Genomic DNA, 18471 nt, shown 5'->3' on the forward strand with positions numbered 1-18471 from the left:
CCTCAATACCCTTGATTCAATCTCCCGATTGAACCAAGCAGATACAAGTTGTAAATAATATAGACAAACAGAAAACTAAGCTTCTCAAAAGCAGATGGAAAACAATATAATCTGAAAAGAGTTTAGAAGCCCTCAAACGCTTTTAAGTTGGAGAAGAGGAATGGCTTCTTAAACTTCGGGTCTCCTCTTGAATATGTAGTCGACTTGAATGCAGGAGGAGGATTCTTTAATTGCTGGGAAGATGTAGGTGGATGCAGTTAATGCAGCTCTTTCCTCTTTTTTCGTTGAAGAACAGGTTGCAGAGATTGAATGCTTGAATACTTGGAGTGGAATGGTTGTTCTCTACTTTGCTACAGTCTTCTGTGGCTATTTAAACCAACCCCCACGGAAACTAGCCGTTAGACACCTTTTTCTGCCCGTTCTGCACACTCTGCACAGTCTGACAATGTGTCCGTTGGTGGGTTGGAGTCGACTCGCGCGATCAGGAGTCGACTCGTCTGTAGCGGGAGTCGACTCATACTTTTTCGGAGTCGACTCGGCAACTGTTCCAGATTTGAATTAAAGTTGCCTTCGCGACTGGGAGTCGACTCGTCTTGACCCAGAGTCGACTCGCCAACTTCTGGAGCTGACTTGGCTTTCTCGGAGTCAGCTCATCCCATGGAGTCCGTGGATTTATTTTTGAATTTGGTCCACTCGAGTCGACTCCTCAATCCTGGGAGTCGACTCGGCGCTCAGAGCCCGAACTCCCTATCTTCTGTCTTTTTGGCTCGTCCAGTCTTGGAGTCGACTCGAACTTCCTCGGAGTTGACTCGGCTCTCAGTTTCCGAAACTTGGTCTTCTGCCTTTTTGATGTGAAGCTGCCTTGGAGTCGACTCTAGCTGTCTGGGAGTCGACTCGAATCTCAGAGGCAGTAACTTGGTCTTCTGTCTTCTTTGTGGTCGCGGAGTCTCGGAGTCGACTCGCGTATTGCGGGAGTCGACTCGAATCTCAGAGTCCGAAAAATGCTTTCTGTCTTTTTCCTTGTGTTCCTCTGAGAGTCGACTCTCACTTTCTTTGGAGTCGACTTGCCAACCATCGGAGTCGACTCGCGTTCCACTGGAGTCGACTCGAATCTCAGACCCGAAAACTGCTCTCTGACTTTTCTGCCTGTGACTCCTTGGAGTCGACTCATACTTCTCCGAAGTCGACTCGGTAAACATTGGAGTCGACTCGCGCACTTCGGGAGTCGACTCGCTGACAGGTTTTGAATTGAAGCTTTCTGTTCGTCTGTCTGTTCTCAGTCGGAGTCGACTCGTACCGATCCGGAGTCGACTCGAGCCCGTGCCAGTGAACTTGATACGCTTGGAGTCGACTCGTGATACTCTGGAGTCGACTCGAGTCTCAGACTTTGGTTCAAGCTGACTTCTTAACTTATCCAAAATACTATGAACCAAGTCTAGAGACACTTAGAGAAGATTTTCACTGAAAACACTTAATTGAATTCATTAGTAAACAAGAAATATACTCAAATGCTTTGAGCTCATCAAAATCAAATAGGGTTTTAATCAATCACTCCACAATCTCCCCCTTTTTGATGATGACAAAACATTGAGTATATGTAAAGTGAATTGCACAATAAACAATGAAATAAAATCCATAAATGAATTCAAATGTCTGGTAATTCAATTTATCCAAGCTTGAAAGGAGTGAAACAGTAAATTTCGGAGTTAAAGCTCCCCCTTTCATTTGGAATTATATAAGCCTTCATATTATGCAATCAATTGTTTGGCTTATATATCTTTAATGATTTAGCTTTGTTAAAATTTCAGATTCTCCCCCTCAACATATGCATTCTACTTTGTTTTGATTCTTTGAATTTCCTTTTAATGCTTTGAAGTTTTTGAACTGAAATTTTGGTTTTTAGAGGAAAAATCTGTCAATTTGTTCTTGAGTAGGATTCAGCTAATCTCCGAATATCCCTTGAATAGATTCTGGAGATTACTCCATTAGGAGCCCCAAAAGAGAGATAATGAGCCTCGAGGTACCGAATCCACTTAGAACAAATTTGTGTGTTTTAAGAGTTTATCTTTTTATTGATTTCCATTGATTCCTTTTACATATTTTATGCATATTTCTCCCCCTTTTACATATTTTATACATATTTCTCCCCCTTTTTGTCATCATATCAAAAAGGAGGTAATCAGAACACACAATCAAACATAGATCAAAAGGCACAGTATTGAAGAAAAATGCGGCTACTCATTGTATTAATTTGTATGTAAGTACATTTCAGAATACAATAAGTAAAGCAAAACAATACATGTCAAAACAAAACACAAAAAGTAGCTATGGTCTCCTCGAGGATGTAGCTCCTCCTCTCGAGGATGTATCTCCTCCTCTCGAGGATGTGGCTCCTCCTCTCGAGGATGTGTCTCCTCGAGGCATGCGCTCCACGAGTGATTGGACCGCATTGGTGACGTTCTCGAGCTGGCGAATGATGGCCTGGATGGCCCTGCTCTGTGTCGTATCCAGCTCGAGCACCGACTTCTGCAGTCCGTCCAGCTTGTCGATGAGCACATTCGACAAGCGCTCGGCCCCCGCGGTAGTGGTGGACATGTCACGGCCGATGTCATCCCGCATCTGTCGAGTGGTGCTCGTGACCTCACCCATGCTATGGAACTGGGCCTGCATCAAGGTCCTCATGTTGTATATCTCTTGCCGCACCTCAGCCGTCATGTCAGTCACGGCTGTCAGGGAAGGAACCAACGCGGAAGATGTGGGCGCAGGAGAGGGAGTGGGCATCGAACCTCGGAGCTCCCGAAGCAACTCATCCCTCAGATCTCGGACTATCTCCTGCCGCAGCTCCCGGAGCTGCTCAGGATCAATGCGGACCTCCATGGGTGGTGGAGCCGAGGAGGAGGGTCCGGCGGAAGTGGTAGGAGCAGAAGTGGGTGGAAAGTCTGGTACGTCAGGAAAGTCAGAATTGGGCTCAGGACTGGGGGAAGGTCTGGTGGTCTGTGTGGTGATGGATGACTTCCTAACCCAAATCCCCTCTCTCTTCCGAAACCCCATCCTGTGTAGGGTCCCTGCACGCGTGCGATCAGTCCATCGCAATGCGCGAAAGGGTTCCCCCTCAGGGATAGGAATCTCGTACTCCCTAAATAATAATGTGAAGACCATGCCGTAGGGTAGGGTGAGCCTAGGTCTGTCTAGTGGCTCACACATGTATCGATATATGAGTTTGGGAAAGTTGATTGGGGTGTCATGAAGCATATAGAACATGAGAGCTAGGTCTCTCTCAGATACAAAGTCAAATCTCCCGGTCTTAGGGAAGATGGACCTAGACAATATACTCAAGAGGATCCGCATCTCAATCAGTAGTGAGCTAGCGGATACCTCGTCTATGGGTGACTGGGGTGGATGCCCTAGAACGGCCGTAAGGGCCTCAACCCTGTCCTCAGGGTGTGTGGGAGCCACCCCTACTAGTGGAAGGTGGAGGATGTAGGCAATAAGATCCTCCGTAACGAACAGAGGGACACCGGCTACTGTGCCCTCGATACCCCCATCTCCCCGATGGACGGTACCGTAGAACTCTCTAATGAGCCCTGGATATGTGGGGAGATCTAAGGTGAGGAAGTACTCTAAGCCCTGGGCCCTGAGTCTATCACCTATAGTGAACCCTTCCCGGGAGAGATAGTCGAAGTCGACATATCTCCCGGTGGTGACGGCCTTCCCGGCTAATGGCCTCGCGGGAACCGCCCTAGGCGGGGAACGAGCCGGAGGTTGTGGCCTCGCGGGATCGTGCCGAGCCTTGGAGCGCCGCTCGGGACCGGCCTCAGGTCAGGACCTCTTCCGGACTACGGTCTTACGCGGCATAATGACCTAAAATGGGAGGAAAACCTAATGAACGGTGAAGAACCGACAGGAAAGTCTTGGGGACGACCGGGGACGACCTAGAAAGGGAGGAAAACCCTAGGGGACGGTGAAGGGTCGACGGAAAAAGCCTTGGGGACGACCTAGGAGTCGGCTCTAGGGCTTGTGAACAGTGGCGGCTTGAGAAAGAAGTGTTTTCGAAACGACAAAGTTAGGGTTAAAAAGTCGGATCCCGACTGCGAGTCGACTCCACTGAGTCGCGAGTCGACTCGACCTCGAGTCGACTCCAGAATATGCGCGAGTCGACTCTCCTTATGCGCCTGTAGACCTCGAGTCGACTCCCGACTATATGTGAGTCGACTCCCCCTCAGCTGCCATCTCTGCGAGTCGACTCCCGCAAATGCGCGAGTCGACTCTCCCTCAGGAGCCGACTCTGAAACTTACTCGAGTCGTCTCTAACTTTGGCACGCACCTAAAAATCATGCTACATTCGTGCCAAATGAGGGAAAAACACTAAAGTATGATCTGATTTGATGATCAGTAAAAAGAAACTCTATTTTAACCACAATCTAATCATCAAAATCAATGAATCTAGTGGAAACTACCACTAGGATGGATCAATCACTCCTAATCCCCTCCTAAGCACACTAAACCTCTCTTCACTTAGGGGTTTTGTAAAAATATCTGCTAATTGATCATCAGTACAAACAAATTGGAGTGTCACATCACCATTCAATACATGATCTCTTATGAAGTGATGTCTTATCTCAATGTGTTTAGTTCTTGAATGCTGAATTGAATTTTTAGTTAGATTAATGGCACTTGTATTATCACAATTAATGGAAATTTTATCTTGTTTAATGCCATAATCTTCTAGTTGTTGTTTAATCCACAAGATTTGAGCACAACAACTCCCGGCTGCAACATATTCAGCTTCAGCAGTAGACAATGCAACCGAGTTTTGTTTCTTGCTAAACCATGAGATAAGATTTTCTCCTAGAAATTGACAAGATCCGCTGGTACTTTTTCTATCAAGCTTACATCCAGCGAAGTCTGAATCTGTGTATCCTATTAAGTTTAGGCTAGATTCTTTAGAGTACCATAATCCTATATTCTTAGTTCCTATTAAGTATTTAAAAATTCTCTTAACTGCAACTAGATGTGATTCTTTAGGATTAGCCTGATATCTAGCACACATGCAAACGCTAAACATAATATCAGGTCTACTTGCAGTAAGATACAATAAGGATCCTATCATACCTCTATACAGTTTCTGATCTACAGATTTACCTGATTCATCTTGGTCTAATTTGCATGATGAGCTCATGGGGGTGCTGATTGACTTGTTTCCCTCCATATCAAACTTCTTAAGCATCTCCTTGATATATTTGGCTTGATTGATGAAGATGCCTCCTTCAGACTGTTTGATTTGAAGCCCGAGGAAGTAGTTCAGCTCTCCCATCATGCTCATCTCAAATTCACTCTGCATTAAATCAGCAAATTCTTCGCAGAGGCGATTGTTAGTAGCACCGAAAATGATATCATCAACATAAATCTGTACTAATAACATATCTTTGTTTTGCTTTTTCAGAAACAGTGTTGTATCTATATTTTCCCTAGAAAATTTATGTTCTAATAGAAATTTGCTAAGCCTCTCATACCATGCTCTAGGTGCTTGTTTTAAACCATAAAGTGCTTTGTTCAGTTTATATACATGATTAGGATATTGATGATTTTCAAAACCAGGAGGTTGTTCTACATATACCTCCTCATTAATATACCCATTTAAAAATGCACTTTTTACATCCATTTGAAATAGTTTGAAGTCCTTAGAGCATGCATACGCTAATAATAATCTAATGGCCTCAAGTCTAGCTACTGGAGCAAAGGTTTCATCAAAATCTATACCTTCTTCTTGATTATAACCCTTTGCTACTAGTCTAGCCTTATTCCTTATAACAATTCCATTTTCATCAAGTTTATTTTTGTAAATCCATTTAGTACCTATAATTGGATATTCAGAAGGTCTCTCTACTAGATTCCATACCTTATTTCTAGTAAATTGGTTTAATTCTTCTTGCATTGCATTTATCCAATTTACATCATTTTCGGCTTCTTCTCTATGTTTGGGCTCAAAGTGTGAGACAAAAGCTAGATGGTTATTTAAATTTCTAAGGGATGCTCTAGTCCTAACCGGTTGAGATGGATCATCTAGAATTAGTTCCTTAGGATGCCCGTGAGCATACCTCCAAGCTTTAGTTAGCCCATGATCCACAATAGCCTCTTGGCTTGATGATGCTCCTTCACTCAACTTTTGATTATCATCTTGTAATGTCATTTCATCTATCTTTTCTTCAAGAATTTCAACATCATCATCAAAATTAACTTTCTTACTAGAGGAAAAATCACTAGAGTCATCAAATACAACATGTATAGATTCTTCTATAACTAACGTTCTTTTATTAAAGACTCTATAGGCTTTACTAGTTGTAGAGTAACCTAAGAATATTCCCTCATCAGATTTAGAGTCAAATTTACCTAGATTATCTTTCCCATTATTATGAACAAAACACCTACATCCAAAAACATGAAAGTAATTGACTTTTGGTTTTCTGTTTTTCCAAAGTTCATAAGGTGTTTTCTTTATGATGGGTCTCAATAGAACTCTATTTAATATATGACAAGAGGTATTAATGGCTTCTCCCCAAAAGTACTTAGGAAGGTTACTTTCACATAACATAGTTCTAGCCATTTCCTCTAGAGTTCTATTTTTCCTCTCCACAACTCCATTTTGTTGTGGTGTCCTAGGTGCAGAAAAATTATGGGTTATCCCCTTTTTACTACAAAACTCATCAAATGACAGATTTTCGAATTCGGTACCATGGTCACTTCTAATAGCTATTACAGAGGTATCTCTAGCATTGGTTACTTCTTTATGGAATTTCTTAAAAACAGAAAATGCTTGATCCTTATGTGCTAGGAACATGACCCATGTGTACCTAGAATAATCATCTACAATAACTAGACCATATTTATTTCCACCTAGGCTTGTTGTTTTAGTTGGTCCGAATAGGTCCATGTGTAATAATTCTAGAGGCCTAGAGGTAGAGACACATTTTATGGATTTAAATGAGTTCCTAGATTGTTTGCCAAATTGACATGCTTCACATATTTTGTTCTTTTCAAATTTTAATTTTGGCAAACCTATCACGGAATCTCTTTTAACTAGTTTAGTTATTGTGTCCATGCTTGCATGACCTAACTTGCGGTGCCATAACCAACTAGCATCATTATCTTTAGTTTCATTAACAACTAAACATTAGTTATGTTTTGCAAGATCTTCAAGGTCTACAACATATACATTTCCACGTCTAATTCCTTTAAAAACTAAACTATTGTCATTAGGGTTTGTTATAATGCATAGTGATGGTTTAAACATAACATCATACCCTTTATCACATAGTTGACTAATGCTTAATAAGTTATGCTTTAGACCATCAACACATCTAACATTATCAATAAAAGTAGAAGGGGTGATTTGAACTTTACCAATACCAATGATGTGACCTTGGTTGTTGTCTCCAAAAGTCACAGCACCTCCCTTCTTAGCTTCAAGGGTGAAAAATTGATCCTTGTCACCCGTCATGTGCCTTGAGCAGCCACTATCCAAATACCAGCAGTTTTTGTTGACCTTGGCTGCAAGACACTCCTACACAAGCAGATTATATAATTTTAGGTACCCAAGTTTTCTTGGGTCCTTCATGGTTAGTCATGTTGGTTCCTTTTGGAACCCATACCCTTTTAATTTTCCTTTTTGTTTTACCTTTCCTAAAATTACACACATTTGCTTTATGACCTATAGTTCCACAACAAAAGCAGGTTATTTTCTTAGTTTTACTTTCCCCAGCTTTAACAAAGAAGTTACTAAGAAGTTTTTGTTTATTTCTTGGTTTATACCCTAAACCCGCTTTATTAAATACTGCTCGTTGACTATTGAGTATCATATTTAACTTTTCAGAACTACATGTAAATTTTTCAACCAAAGATTTGTATTTGTTAAGTTCTTTGGTTAGTGTTTGATTTTCTGCCTTTAGATCATTTAGTTCTTTTGTGAGATCCTTGTTTAAGATTTGTTTATGGTTTTTAAGTTCTGAAAGTTCCTTAGTTAGTTTTTCATTATCCTTAGTTAAGGTATTAGTCTTTTGAGTTAAAAGTTGGTTGCTTGTCTTAAGGTCTATATTTTCTTTGGTGATTAAATCCTTATCCTTAACTAATGAATCATACTTACGGATATAAGTTTGGTTAGTTACTTTTAATTCTCTGTTTTTAACATTTATAGTCTTATATTCAATCATTAGTTCATTAAAAGCATCATAAAGCTCATCAAAAGTAAAATCTAAAGGCGATTCGAGCGTTACCTCATTTCCATTGGCCATGAAGCAGAAATTGGCCTTTTCCTCTTGTTCCTCATCCGATGAAGAGGATGATGAGTCCGAGTCGGATAGTGTCGTGACAAGAGCCTTCTTCTTCTTGTACTTGCTCCTCTTCTTCAGTAAAGGGCACTCAGCTCTTATGTGACCCGACTTCTTGCATTCGTAACACCCAATCCCCTCATTTTTCCTTTTCTTACCTTTGTCCTTGCGGTAGGAATTTGAGGGGCCTCTCCTTTGATGATAGGACTTCTTGTGGTTGATGAATTTTCTGAATTTGCGCACAAGAAGTGCCTCACCATCATCTTCCTCATGTTTTTCTTCTTCACTGCTGCTACTGCAAGATAAGTCCTTGTTAGATGAAGTAGATTTTAGAGCTATTACCTTTTTCTTATGGGAGGACTCTTCCTCGTTGTGTTGTTTCATGGTTAGCTCGTGCGTCATTAGGGATCCAAGAAGCTCCTCAAGTGGTAACTTGTTCAAGTCCTTGGCTTCTTGGATTGCCGTCACTTTAGCTTCCCATGACCTTGGTAGACACCGAAGAATTTTCCTGACAAGCTCACTGTTAGTATAGTTCTTGCCAAGGCTTTTTAGGCCATTGACAATATCAGTAAACCTAGTGAACATGCATGTGATTGTTTCATTAGAATCCATTTTAAATAGTTCATATTTATGAACCAAAATATTTATTTTGGATTCTTTGACTTGATTCGTGCCCTCATGAGTCACTTCAAGTCTGTCCCAAATCTCTTTTGCAGAATTGCAAGTTGAGACCCTATTGAATTCATTTCTATCTAAGGCACAATAAAGCACATTCATAGCTTTAGAATTTAGTTGTGCCTTTCTCATGTCATGTTCATCCCAATCCTTTTCTAGTTTGGGTACCGTGACACCTTCTACATATATGGATGGGATGTATGGGCCATTTACTATAATGGTCCACATCTCATAGTCTTGGGCTTGGATGAATATTCTCATCCTAGCCTTCCAATATGAGTAGTCGGATCCATTAAAGAATGGGGGTCTTTGGGTGGACCGACCCTCAATGTGAGAAGATCCAAATGGAGTTGTCATTTCGATCTTTTACTCTTGGGTGGAAGAGTTTAGGCTCTGATACCACTTGTTGCCCAGATAGACAACCCAAGAGGGGGGATGAATTGGGTTTTAAAATAATTTAGCTATTTAAAACGTTGTAAATGACTAATTAAAACTATTGCAAGTTGTTTAATTAATTGCTATGTGCTGTGAGTGATATGAGAGGAAGAAGAAGAGAGACAATCAATCACAAACACCAAGTTTTATAGTGGTTCGGAGCTAACCCTTGCTCCTACGTCCACTCCCCAAGTCTCACTTGGGAATTCACTATAACCCCCTTGGATTACAGCCGGTTGTTTTCCAAGCTCACAACCAAACTTGTTGTTTTACGAGCTCACAACGAACTCGGTCGGTTTTCCCAGGCTCACCGACTAGAACCACCCCGATTGTTTTCCCGGGATCACAATCGAACCCTTACACACGTTGGTTTTACACTCGGCTCACCAACCAACCTCAATACCCTTGATTCAATCTTCCGATTGAACCAAGCAGATACAAGTTGTAAATAATATAGACAAACAGAAAACTAAGCTTCTCAAAAGCAGATGGAAAACAATATAATCTGAAAAGAGTTTAGAAGCCCTCAAACGCTTTTAAGTTGGAGAAGAGGAATGGCTTCTTAAACTTCGGGTCTCCTCTTGAATGTGTAGTCGACTTGAATGCAGGAGGAGGATTCTTTAATTGCTGGAAAGATGTAGGTGGATGCAGTTAATGCAGCTCTTCCCTCTTTTTTCGTTGAAGAACAGGTTGCAGAGATTGAATGCTTGAATACTTGGAGTGGAATGGTTGTTCTCTACTTTGCTACAGTCTTCTGTGGCTATTTAAACCAACCCCCACGGAAACTAGCCGTTAGACACCTTTTTCTGCCCGTTCTGCACACTCTGAACAGCCTGACAATGTGTCCATTGGTGGGTTGGAGTCGACTCGCGCGATCAGGAGTCGACTCGTCTGTAGCGGGAGTCGACTCATACTTTTCCGGAGTCGACTCGGCAACTGTTCCAGATTTGAATTAAAGTTGCCTTCGCGACTGGGAGTCGACTCGTCTTGACCCAGAGTCGACTCGCCAACTTCTGGAGCTGACTTGGCTTTCTCGGAGTCGGCTCATCCCATGGAGTCCGTGGATTTATTTTTGAATTTGGTCCACTCGAGTCGACTCGTCAATCCTGGGAGTCGACTCGGCGCTCAGAGCCCGAACTTCCTATCTTCTGTCTTTTTGGCTCGTCCAGTCTTGGAGTCGACTCGAACTTCCTCGGAGTCGACTCGGCTCTCAGTTTCCGAAACTTGGTCTTCTGCCTTTTTGATGTGAAGCTGCCTTGGAGTCGACTCTAGCTGTCTGGGAGTCGACTCGAATCTCAGAGGTAGTAACTTGGTCTTCTGTCTTCTTTGTGGTCGCGGAGTCTCGGAGTCGACTCGCGTATTGCGGGAGTCGACTCGAATCTCAGAGTCCGAAAAATGCTTTCTGTCTTTTTCCTTGTGTTCCTCTGAGAGTCGACTCTCACTTTCTTTGGAGTCGACTTGCCAACCATCGGAGTCGACTCGCGTTCCACTGGAGTCGACTCGAATCTCAGACCCGAAAACTGCTCTCTGACTTTTCTGCATGTGACTCCTTGGAGTCGACTCATACTTCTCCGGAGTCGACTCGGTAAACATTGGAGTCGACTCGCGCACTTCGGGAGTCGACTCGCTGACAGGTTTTGAATTGAAGCTTTCTATTCGTCTGTCTGTTCTCAGTCAGAGTCGACTCGTACCGATCCGGAGTCGACTCGAGCCCGTGCCAGTGAACTTGATACGCTTGGAGTCGACTCGTGATACTCTGGAGTCGACTCGAGTCTCAGACTTTGGTTCAAGCTGACTTCTTAACTTATCTAAAATACTATGAACCAAGTCTAGAGACACTTAGAGAAGATTTTCACTGAAAACACTCAATTGAATTCATTAGTAAACAAGAAATATACTCAAATGCTTTGAGCTCATCAAAATCAAATAGGGTTTTAATCAATCACTCCACATAGCCAAATTTGTTCCGAAATTGGTAGAGGATGAGCAAGACCGAGTGCACAAGTTTGAGATGGGATTGAAGACTGAAATTAGGAAGCAAGTGGTACCCTATGAGTTGACTACCTATGCAGCTATGGTGAATAAAGCTTTAATCATTGAAAGGGAAGTCAACGAAGCTTTTGCTGAAAGAGAAAAAAACCAAAAGAAAAGAAACAGACCTGCTGAATTTAAAGGGGGAAAACAAGAATTTCAAGAATCCAGCTCAGAAGCCAAATAAAGATAGAAATCCCAAAAATGAGAATGGAAAGTGTTCAAGATGTGGCGGTAATCATGAATTTGCAAATTGTCCCTGGGTTATAGGTTCTTGTTTTCATTGCGGACAGAAAGGTCATAAAATTGCAGATTGCCCACAAAGAAACGAGATTAAATCTACGCAGGCAATGGAAGGAAGCCAGAGGCCAAAGACTCAAGAAAGGGTGTTCGCACTTACACAGCAGGATGCACAAGCTTCTAATGCAGTGGTGACAGGTACTATTCCCGTATTCGATATTTATGCTTATGTCTTATTTGATCCGGGTGCCACACATTCATTCATATCCTCAAGCTTTATCAAAACACATAATATATTGTGTGAATCTATGACCACTAAGTTCTATGTGGAGACGCCAGTAGGTGGTATGTTGAGCACTGATGTTATATGCAAGGCATGCAAAATTGAAATAATAGATAGGGAGTTATCTGTGGATCTAATTGTACTTGATATGCGGGATTTTGATGTCATTCTGGGGATGAATTGGCTTGCTACCTATCATGCCTCAGTGGACTGTCATGGCAAGAGGGTAAATTTCCAAATTCCGGGGGAACCGGCATTCAGTTTCTGTGGAAACCAGGGAACTGCTTTTCCTCATATTATCTCAACTTTGCAAGCTGGACGAATGTTAAGGAAAGGATGCACAGGTTATCTGGCCTCAGTAATTGATATACAACAAGATGAACTAAAGATAGAGGATAATCCTATAGTGAATGAATTTTCGGACGTCTTTTCCGAGGAGTTATCAGGATTGCCACCGGACAGAGAAATTGAATTCACTATTGATCTTGTACCCGGTTCAGGTCCGATTTCTAAAGCTCCTTATCGAATGGCCCCAGCTGAATTAAAAGAATTGAAAGATCAGTTGCAAGATTTACTGGACAAGGGTTTTATACGACCTAGTGTGTCACCTTGGGGAGCTCCAGTGCTCTTTGTGAAAAAGAAAGATGGAAGCATGAGACTCTGCATTGACTATAGAGAATTGAATAAAGTCACTATAAAGAACAAGTACCCTTTGCCTCGAATAGATGATTTATTTGACCAGTTGCAATGTGCACATGTTTTCTCTAAGATTGATCTCCGCACAGGATATCATCAGCTAAAGATCAAAGCGGAAGATGTACCCAAGACTGCATTCAGAACTCATTATGGACATTATGAATTCTTGGTGATGCCTTTTGGATTGACGAATGCCCCAGCAGCTTTTATGGACTTAATGAACAGAATATTTAAATCCTTTCTAGATCGATTTGTGGTGGTGTTCATTGATGACATTTTAATTTATTCAAAAGAAAAAGAAGAACATGAGGAACATTTACGAAGCATACTTCAACTCTTAAGGAGCGAGAAGCTCTATGTTAAATTAAAGAAGTGTGAGTTTTGGTTGAATGAGATATCGTTTCTGGGGCATATCATATCCGGAGATGGAATTTCTGTGGATCCAGCAAAAGTGGAAGCTGTAGTACAATGGAACAGGCCTACTAATGTTTCTGAGATTCGCAGCTTTCTAGGAATGGCAGGCTATTACAGACGATTTATGGAAGTATTTTCCTCTATAGTTATACCTTTGACTCGCTTAACTCAAAAAGGAGTTAAGTTTGAATGGACTGAAGATTGTGAACGAGGCTTTCAGGAATTAAAGAGGCGATTGGTTACAGCACCTATTCTTACTATATCTACAGGCGATGATGGATTCACAATTTATAGTGATGCTTCAAAAAAGGGACTCGGCTGTGTTTTGATGCAACACGGTAAAGTAGTAGCCTATGCCTCTAGACAATTAAAATCTTATGAGCAAAATTATCCCACTCATGATTTGGAGTTAGCAGCTATGATTTTTGCTCTCAAGATTTGGAGACATCATCTTTACGGAGTACGATGCGAGGTGTTTACAGATCACAAGAGTTTGAAATATATATTTACCCAGAAGGAACTGAATTTGAGACAAAGAAGATGGCTGGAATTATTGAAGGACTATGATCTAACGATTAATTATCACCCTGGAAAAGCTAATGTTGTTGCAGATGCTTTAAGTAGAAAGTCAATAGGAAATATGGCCACTTTGATTACTAGCCAACCACATATTTTGGAAGATGTGAGGAAACTTGAATTAGAGATCCGAGTACTTGGCTCGGGGACTCAATTGGCTTATATGCAGGTTCAGCCGACACTCATAGAGAGGATCAAGACAGCTCAACGTAATGACCAGCAGTTATTGAAGATTCGGGAGTCAGTAGAAGCAGGAGATATATCTGAATTCGGGATACATGAGGATGGATCTTTGAGGTATCGGAATAGAATTTGTGTACCTATGGATTTGGAAATTAAACAGAAAATTCTGAAAGAAGCTCATCAGTTTGGATATACAGTGCATCCGGGAGGAACTAAGATATATAGAGATTTAAAGGAATTGTATTGGTGGAACAACATGAAAAGGGAAATTGCTCAATTCGTGGCACAATGTCTAGTATGTCAGCAGGTTAGGCCGAACACCAAAGACCAACAGGGCCGCGTCAACCTCTTGACATTCCACTATGGAAGTGGGAACAAATTTCCATGGACTTTGTAACAGGACTGCCAAAGACTCCCAGTTCTAACGATGCTGTGTGGGTGATAGTAGATAGGCTAACCAAATCGGCACACTTTTTACCTATCAAAGTTGGGTTCGGTCTGAAAAAGCTAGCTAAATTATACATTAAAGAGATTGTGAGACTGCACGGTATTCCAGTATCCATTGTGTCTGATCAAGATACTAGATTTGTATCACAATTTTGGAAAAGCTTGCATAAAGCTTTAGGAACAAAGTTATGTTTTAGTACTGCCTTTCACCCTCAGACCGATGGTCAGTCTGAGATGACCATTCAGATACTCGAGGACATGTTGAGAGCTTGCGTCATAGATATGAAGGGTTCTTGGGATGAGCATCTACCTCTGATAGAATTTGCATATAACAACAGTTATCAGAGTAGCATACAAATGGCACCTTATGAAGCTTTATACGGAAGAAAATGTCGTTCGCCAATTTGTTGGGATGATATTGGTGAACGAAGATTGTTGGGCCCTGAACTTGTACAACAGACAGTTGAGAAAATTCAGCTAATCAGAGATCGCCTTCGGACTGCACAAAGTAGACAGAAGAGTTATGCGGATAATAGAAGACGAGAATTAGAATTTCAAGTTGGTGACCATGTATTTCTTAAAATATCACCTACAAAGGGAGTTGCAAGATTCGGTATTCGAGGAAAATTGAATCCCAGATTTGTTGGTCCGTTCGAGATCTTAGAAAGAATTGGTAAGGTGGCTTATAAACTTGCCTTGTCGCCTTCTCTGGCTGGTGTACACGATGTTTTCCATGTCTCAATGTTGAAGAAATATATACCAGTCCCAAGTAGTGTCACGGAGCTTGAGCCGTTACAAGTTAGAGAAGATCTATCATATAAGGAGCATCCAGTGCAGAAAGTGGATAAAAAAGATCAAGTTTTGAGACACCGTGTTATACCTTATGTCAAGGTGCAGTGGAGCCATCACACAGAAAGAGAAGCTACCTAGGAACTGGAAGATGAGATGAAGCAGAAATACCCTCAACTTTTTGAAATTGTAGGTACAGAAATTTCGAGGACGAAATTTTCTTTTTAGGAGGGTGGGATGTAAGAACCCGGAACTGGGCCCGGTCCACTCGACCGGCCCAGTCCCAAACCTTGGCCTGACGTGCAACGCACGTGAGGCAGCGGGATGGATCCTCCATCTCGAAGAAGAAGGAGGAGCCCTGTTTTAGGGCTTCCTTCTCCTTCCTCTCCTCCTTTGACCCCACCGAAAGAGAGAGCCGCCGCACGCAGGGGCGGTTCTTCTTCGTGTGGCCACCGAGAGAGAGGGAGAGAGAGAGAGAGAGAGGAGCCACGGCACCGGGTGGTCTTCTTCTTCCTTGCCGCTGGAGAAGAGAGGCGCCGGATCTTCGTCGGGGCTAAGGTAAACTTCTCCTTCTCCTTGCTTGATGCTTGGCCATGATGTGTTGGGGGGTTGGGGTCGGCCGATCGCCGGATTGGGTCCAAAACGGCTTGCCCTAGCCGTCGGCGTGTTCGCCGCTGCCAATCACCGGGGGTGGCCGGGCTTGCTCCGCCACCTCCTGCCGCTGCCAAGGCCGGCCACCGCGGCCACCTTGGGTTCGATCGAGAGGAGAGAAGAGGGGGCGGCGACAGGGGGTCATGGGGGTCCCCTGTTTCACCGAAGGAGAAGAAGGGAGTCGGGAGAGGAAAGAAGAAAAAGAAAGAAGAAAAGAAAGAAAAAGAAAAGAAAAGAAAGAAGAAAAGAAAAAGAAAAGAAAAAAAAAGAAAGAAAGAAAAAAAAAAAATAAAAGGAGGGTGGTTTACGGGCATGAACCCGGATCCGAACCCGAACCCGGGGTGCTAGACACTTCGGCAGGGTCGGCCCTGGGAGAATGTTAAATTTTAGGTTTTATATATATATTGTGATGAATTTTAAAAGAAAATATGGTTTTTGAATATTAGGTTCTGCGAGGGATTTGCGGAATTAATTGGATTTGTTGTGGATCGCGTTCGTAAGGTAAGTGATGTAACCTCTTTTCTAGATTTATCGGCAAACTATATATATGTTTCACGAATCGAATTATTCATGATTTCGAATTTGATGCATGAATTTTATCTGTATTTTAGAATATTATATGATTATGAACGAACGTATTTGCTTCTGATTTGAATTGTGTTTAATTGCTTTGATATTGTACCTTTTGGCTTGGAACACTAAACATAATGTAAGAAAAGATTATGACTTGAAATAGATTCAGACTTGCAGTCGGGCTATGTTGAGGACCCTGCTAATGGGGGCTAATACATTGGTACCGCAAGAAGAATAGTCGGTGATATGACCCTACCACAGGGAACATGTGGTCATAGTTCCTGGCTGTTGAGTTGAATCTGATAAATTGAAAGAAATTAAGATATGAACGACATTTGGTTTTGACATTGTATGTTTTTTTATATATATATAACTGAAATATGAAATAGAGAACAAACTGAACTATCGACCTGCCTATGTTGAGGACCCCGCCAATGGGGGCAGATACGTTGGCAATTGACTGTCCTGAGGGACTCACCGCAAGAAGATTAGTCGGTGTTGATGACCCCACCACAGGGAACATGTGGTCATAGTCTAGGATCGACATGATAAATTGAATATATGAAAGAATCTTGAAACCGCAAAAAGAATCTTTTGAACTTAAGAAATATATGGCTTATACTTTGGAACTGCATATTTATTTATTTTTCACATATTATTGCTTGATTTATCTAGCTAGAGTGTTCATTACTTACTGGGCTGTCTAGCTCATTATACCATCTCTTGTTGTTTTACAGATTTCGAGAACTAGTTTATTGGAGATTCAAAATAGGAGAGCGACTAGAATGATTTGTGGCACAAGTTATCTTAGATTAGGGTTATTTAAGTTGATTTGTTATTATGGACATTTATTATGATTAGTGGACTTTTGTTATTTTAAGGACTAGGTTTCTGCATGTTGGTAAATGATTATTCCGCTGCGTATTTAGACTTGTGAGTCATTATGACTTGAGTTAGTCAATGGAATAAGATTGCATTTATTCTGTTCAATTATTCTACAATTTCATAATTGAGGTGTTTGGTTTAGATGCCTTGCATGCTCGTGGGGAGAGTTTCCTACGGGTGTGCGGCGGTTGGCGCGACCCCCGGCTTGTGATCTCGGGACGGGGGCGTGACAACTTAAGTGGTATCAGAGCATACATGGATAGAATCTAAGACAAAGAATCATACACGATATGAGTGTAGGTGGGTAGACACTAGGGACATTGGGACGTTAGGTGTGAAGAATGTGATGATTATTCTTATATAATAAAAAAAAATTAATTTAATTCGGTGACATAATGCTCAATCGTTTTTTCCTATTTTCATATTTTCCATAGTTTTCTTTATATTAGATATTTTAACTCTACATATACACTCAACATTTCTATCCTTAATAGAAACTAGTACGATATCCTAAATCATCTATATGACTTCCATTTAATAGCTTATAAAAAAAATAACTTTTCTATCTTTTCTTGTTCTCATCTTTTTGTAACCAAAACTTTTTGATCTTCATCTTTGATGCATCTAATCTATGCCAAGCTTTTAATTGTTCTTTCTTTAGTCTTGTTTTATAGATATCTTTTACGACATCCTTTAATTTCTAACTTGTAATATAATTCTTCATACTGCACCTTGAATCTAGCCTCTCATACCGCCTTCTTAAATTGTCTCCTAATCACGTTATAGCTTTTATACGTTTGTCTACTCCTATGTAGTTTACTATAGTACTCTCTTTTAGCCTTAACTGCCAACCAATCTTTCTCATTTCAGCAACAAAATTGCTTACCAGATAGCCTTTTTTTTTTTTGTTTCATCCTCCTAATACATATGCAACCACTTTCTTAATGCTATTAGCCATCTCATTTTACATGGAATAGATTTCTACATCTAAACCCCATTTTCCTTCCTTCAACATCCTATCCTTAAAAGTTATTTATCTGTCTCCTTATCTCCTCGCGATGTCCATCATCTAGCCTTTGGGTTTCTATTTTCATAGTTCCTACTATTTTCATGCTGAACTCGTGTTGTTTATATCTCGTGGAAGAGATCTATCAAAAGATTGATGTGTTCCAATACCTTCGTTTATATACTTTGCGGTAAATTATATTAATTTATCTTAATCTAATAGCTAAGTCATATTCTACTTTATCTAAATTAAATTAAATTATA

This window comes from Phoenix dactylifera, chromosome 6 (assembly GCF_009389715.1).
Source record: "Phoenix dactylifera cultivar Barhee BC4 chromosome 6, palm_55x_up_171113_PBpolish2nd_filt_p, whole genome shotgun sequence".
Lineage (NCBI taxonomy): Eukaryota > Viridiplantae > Streptophyta > Magnoliopsida > Arecales > Arecaceae > Phoenix > Phoenix dactylifera.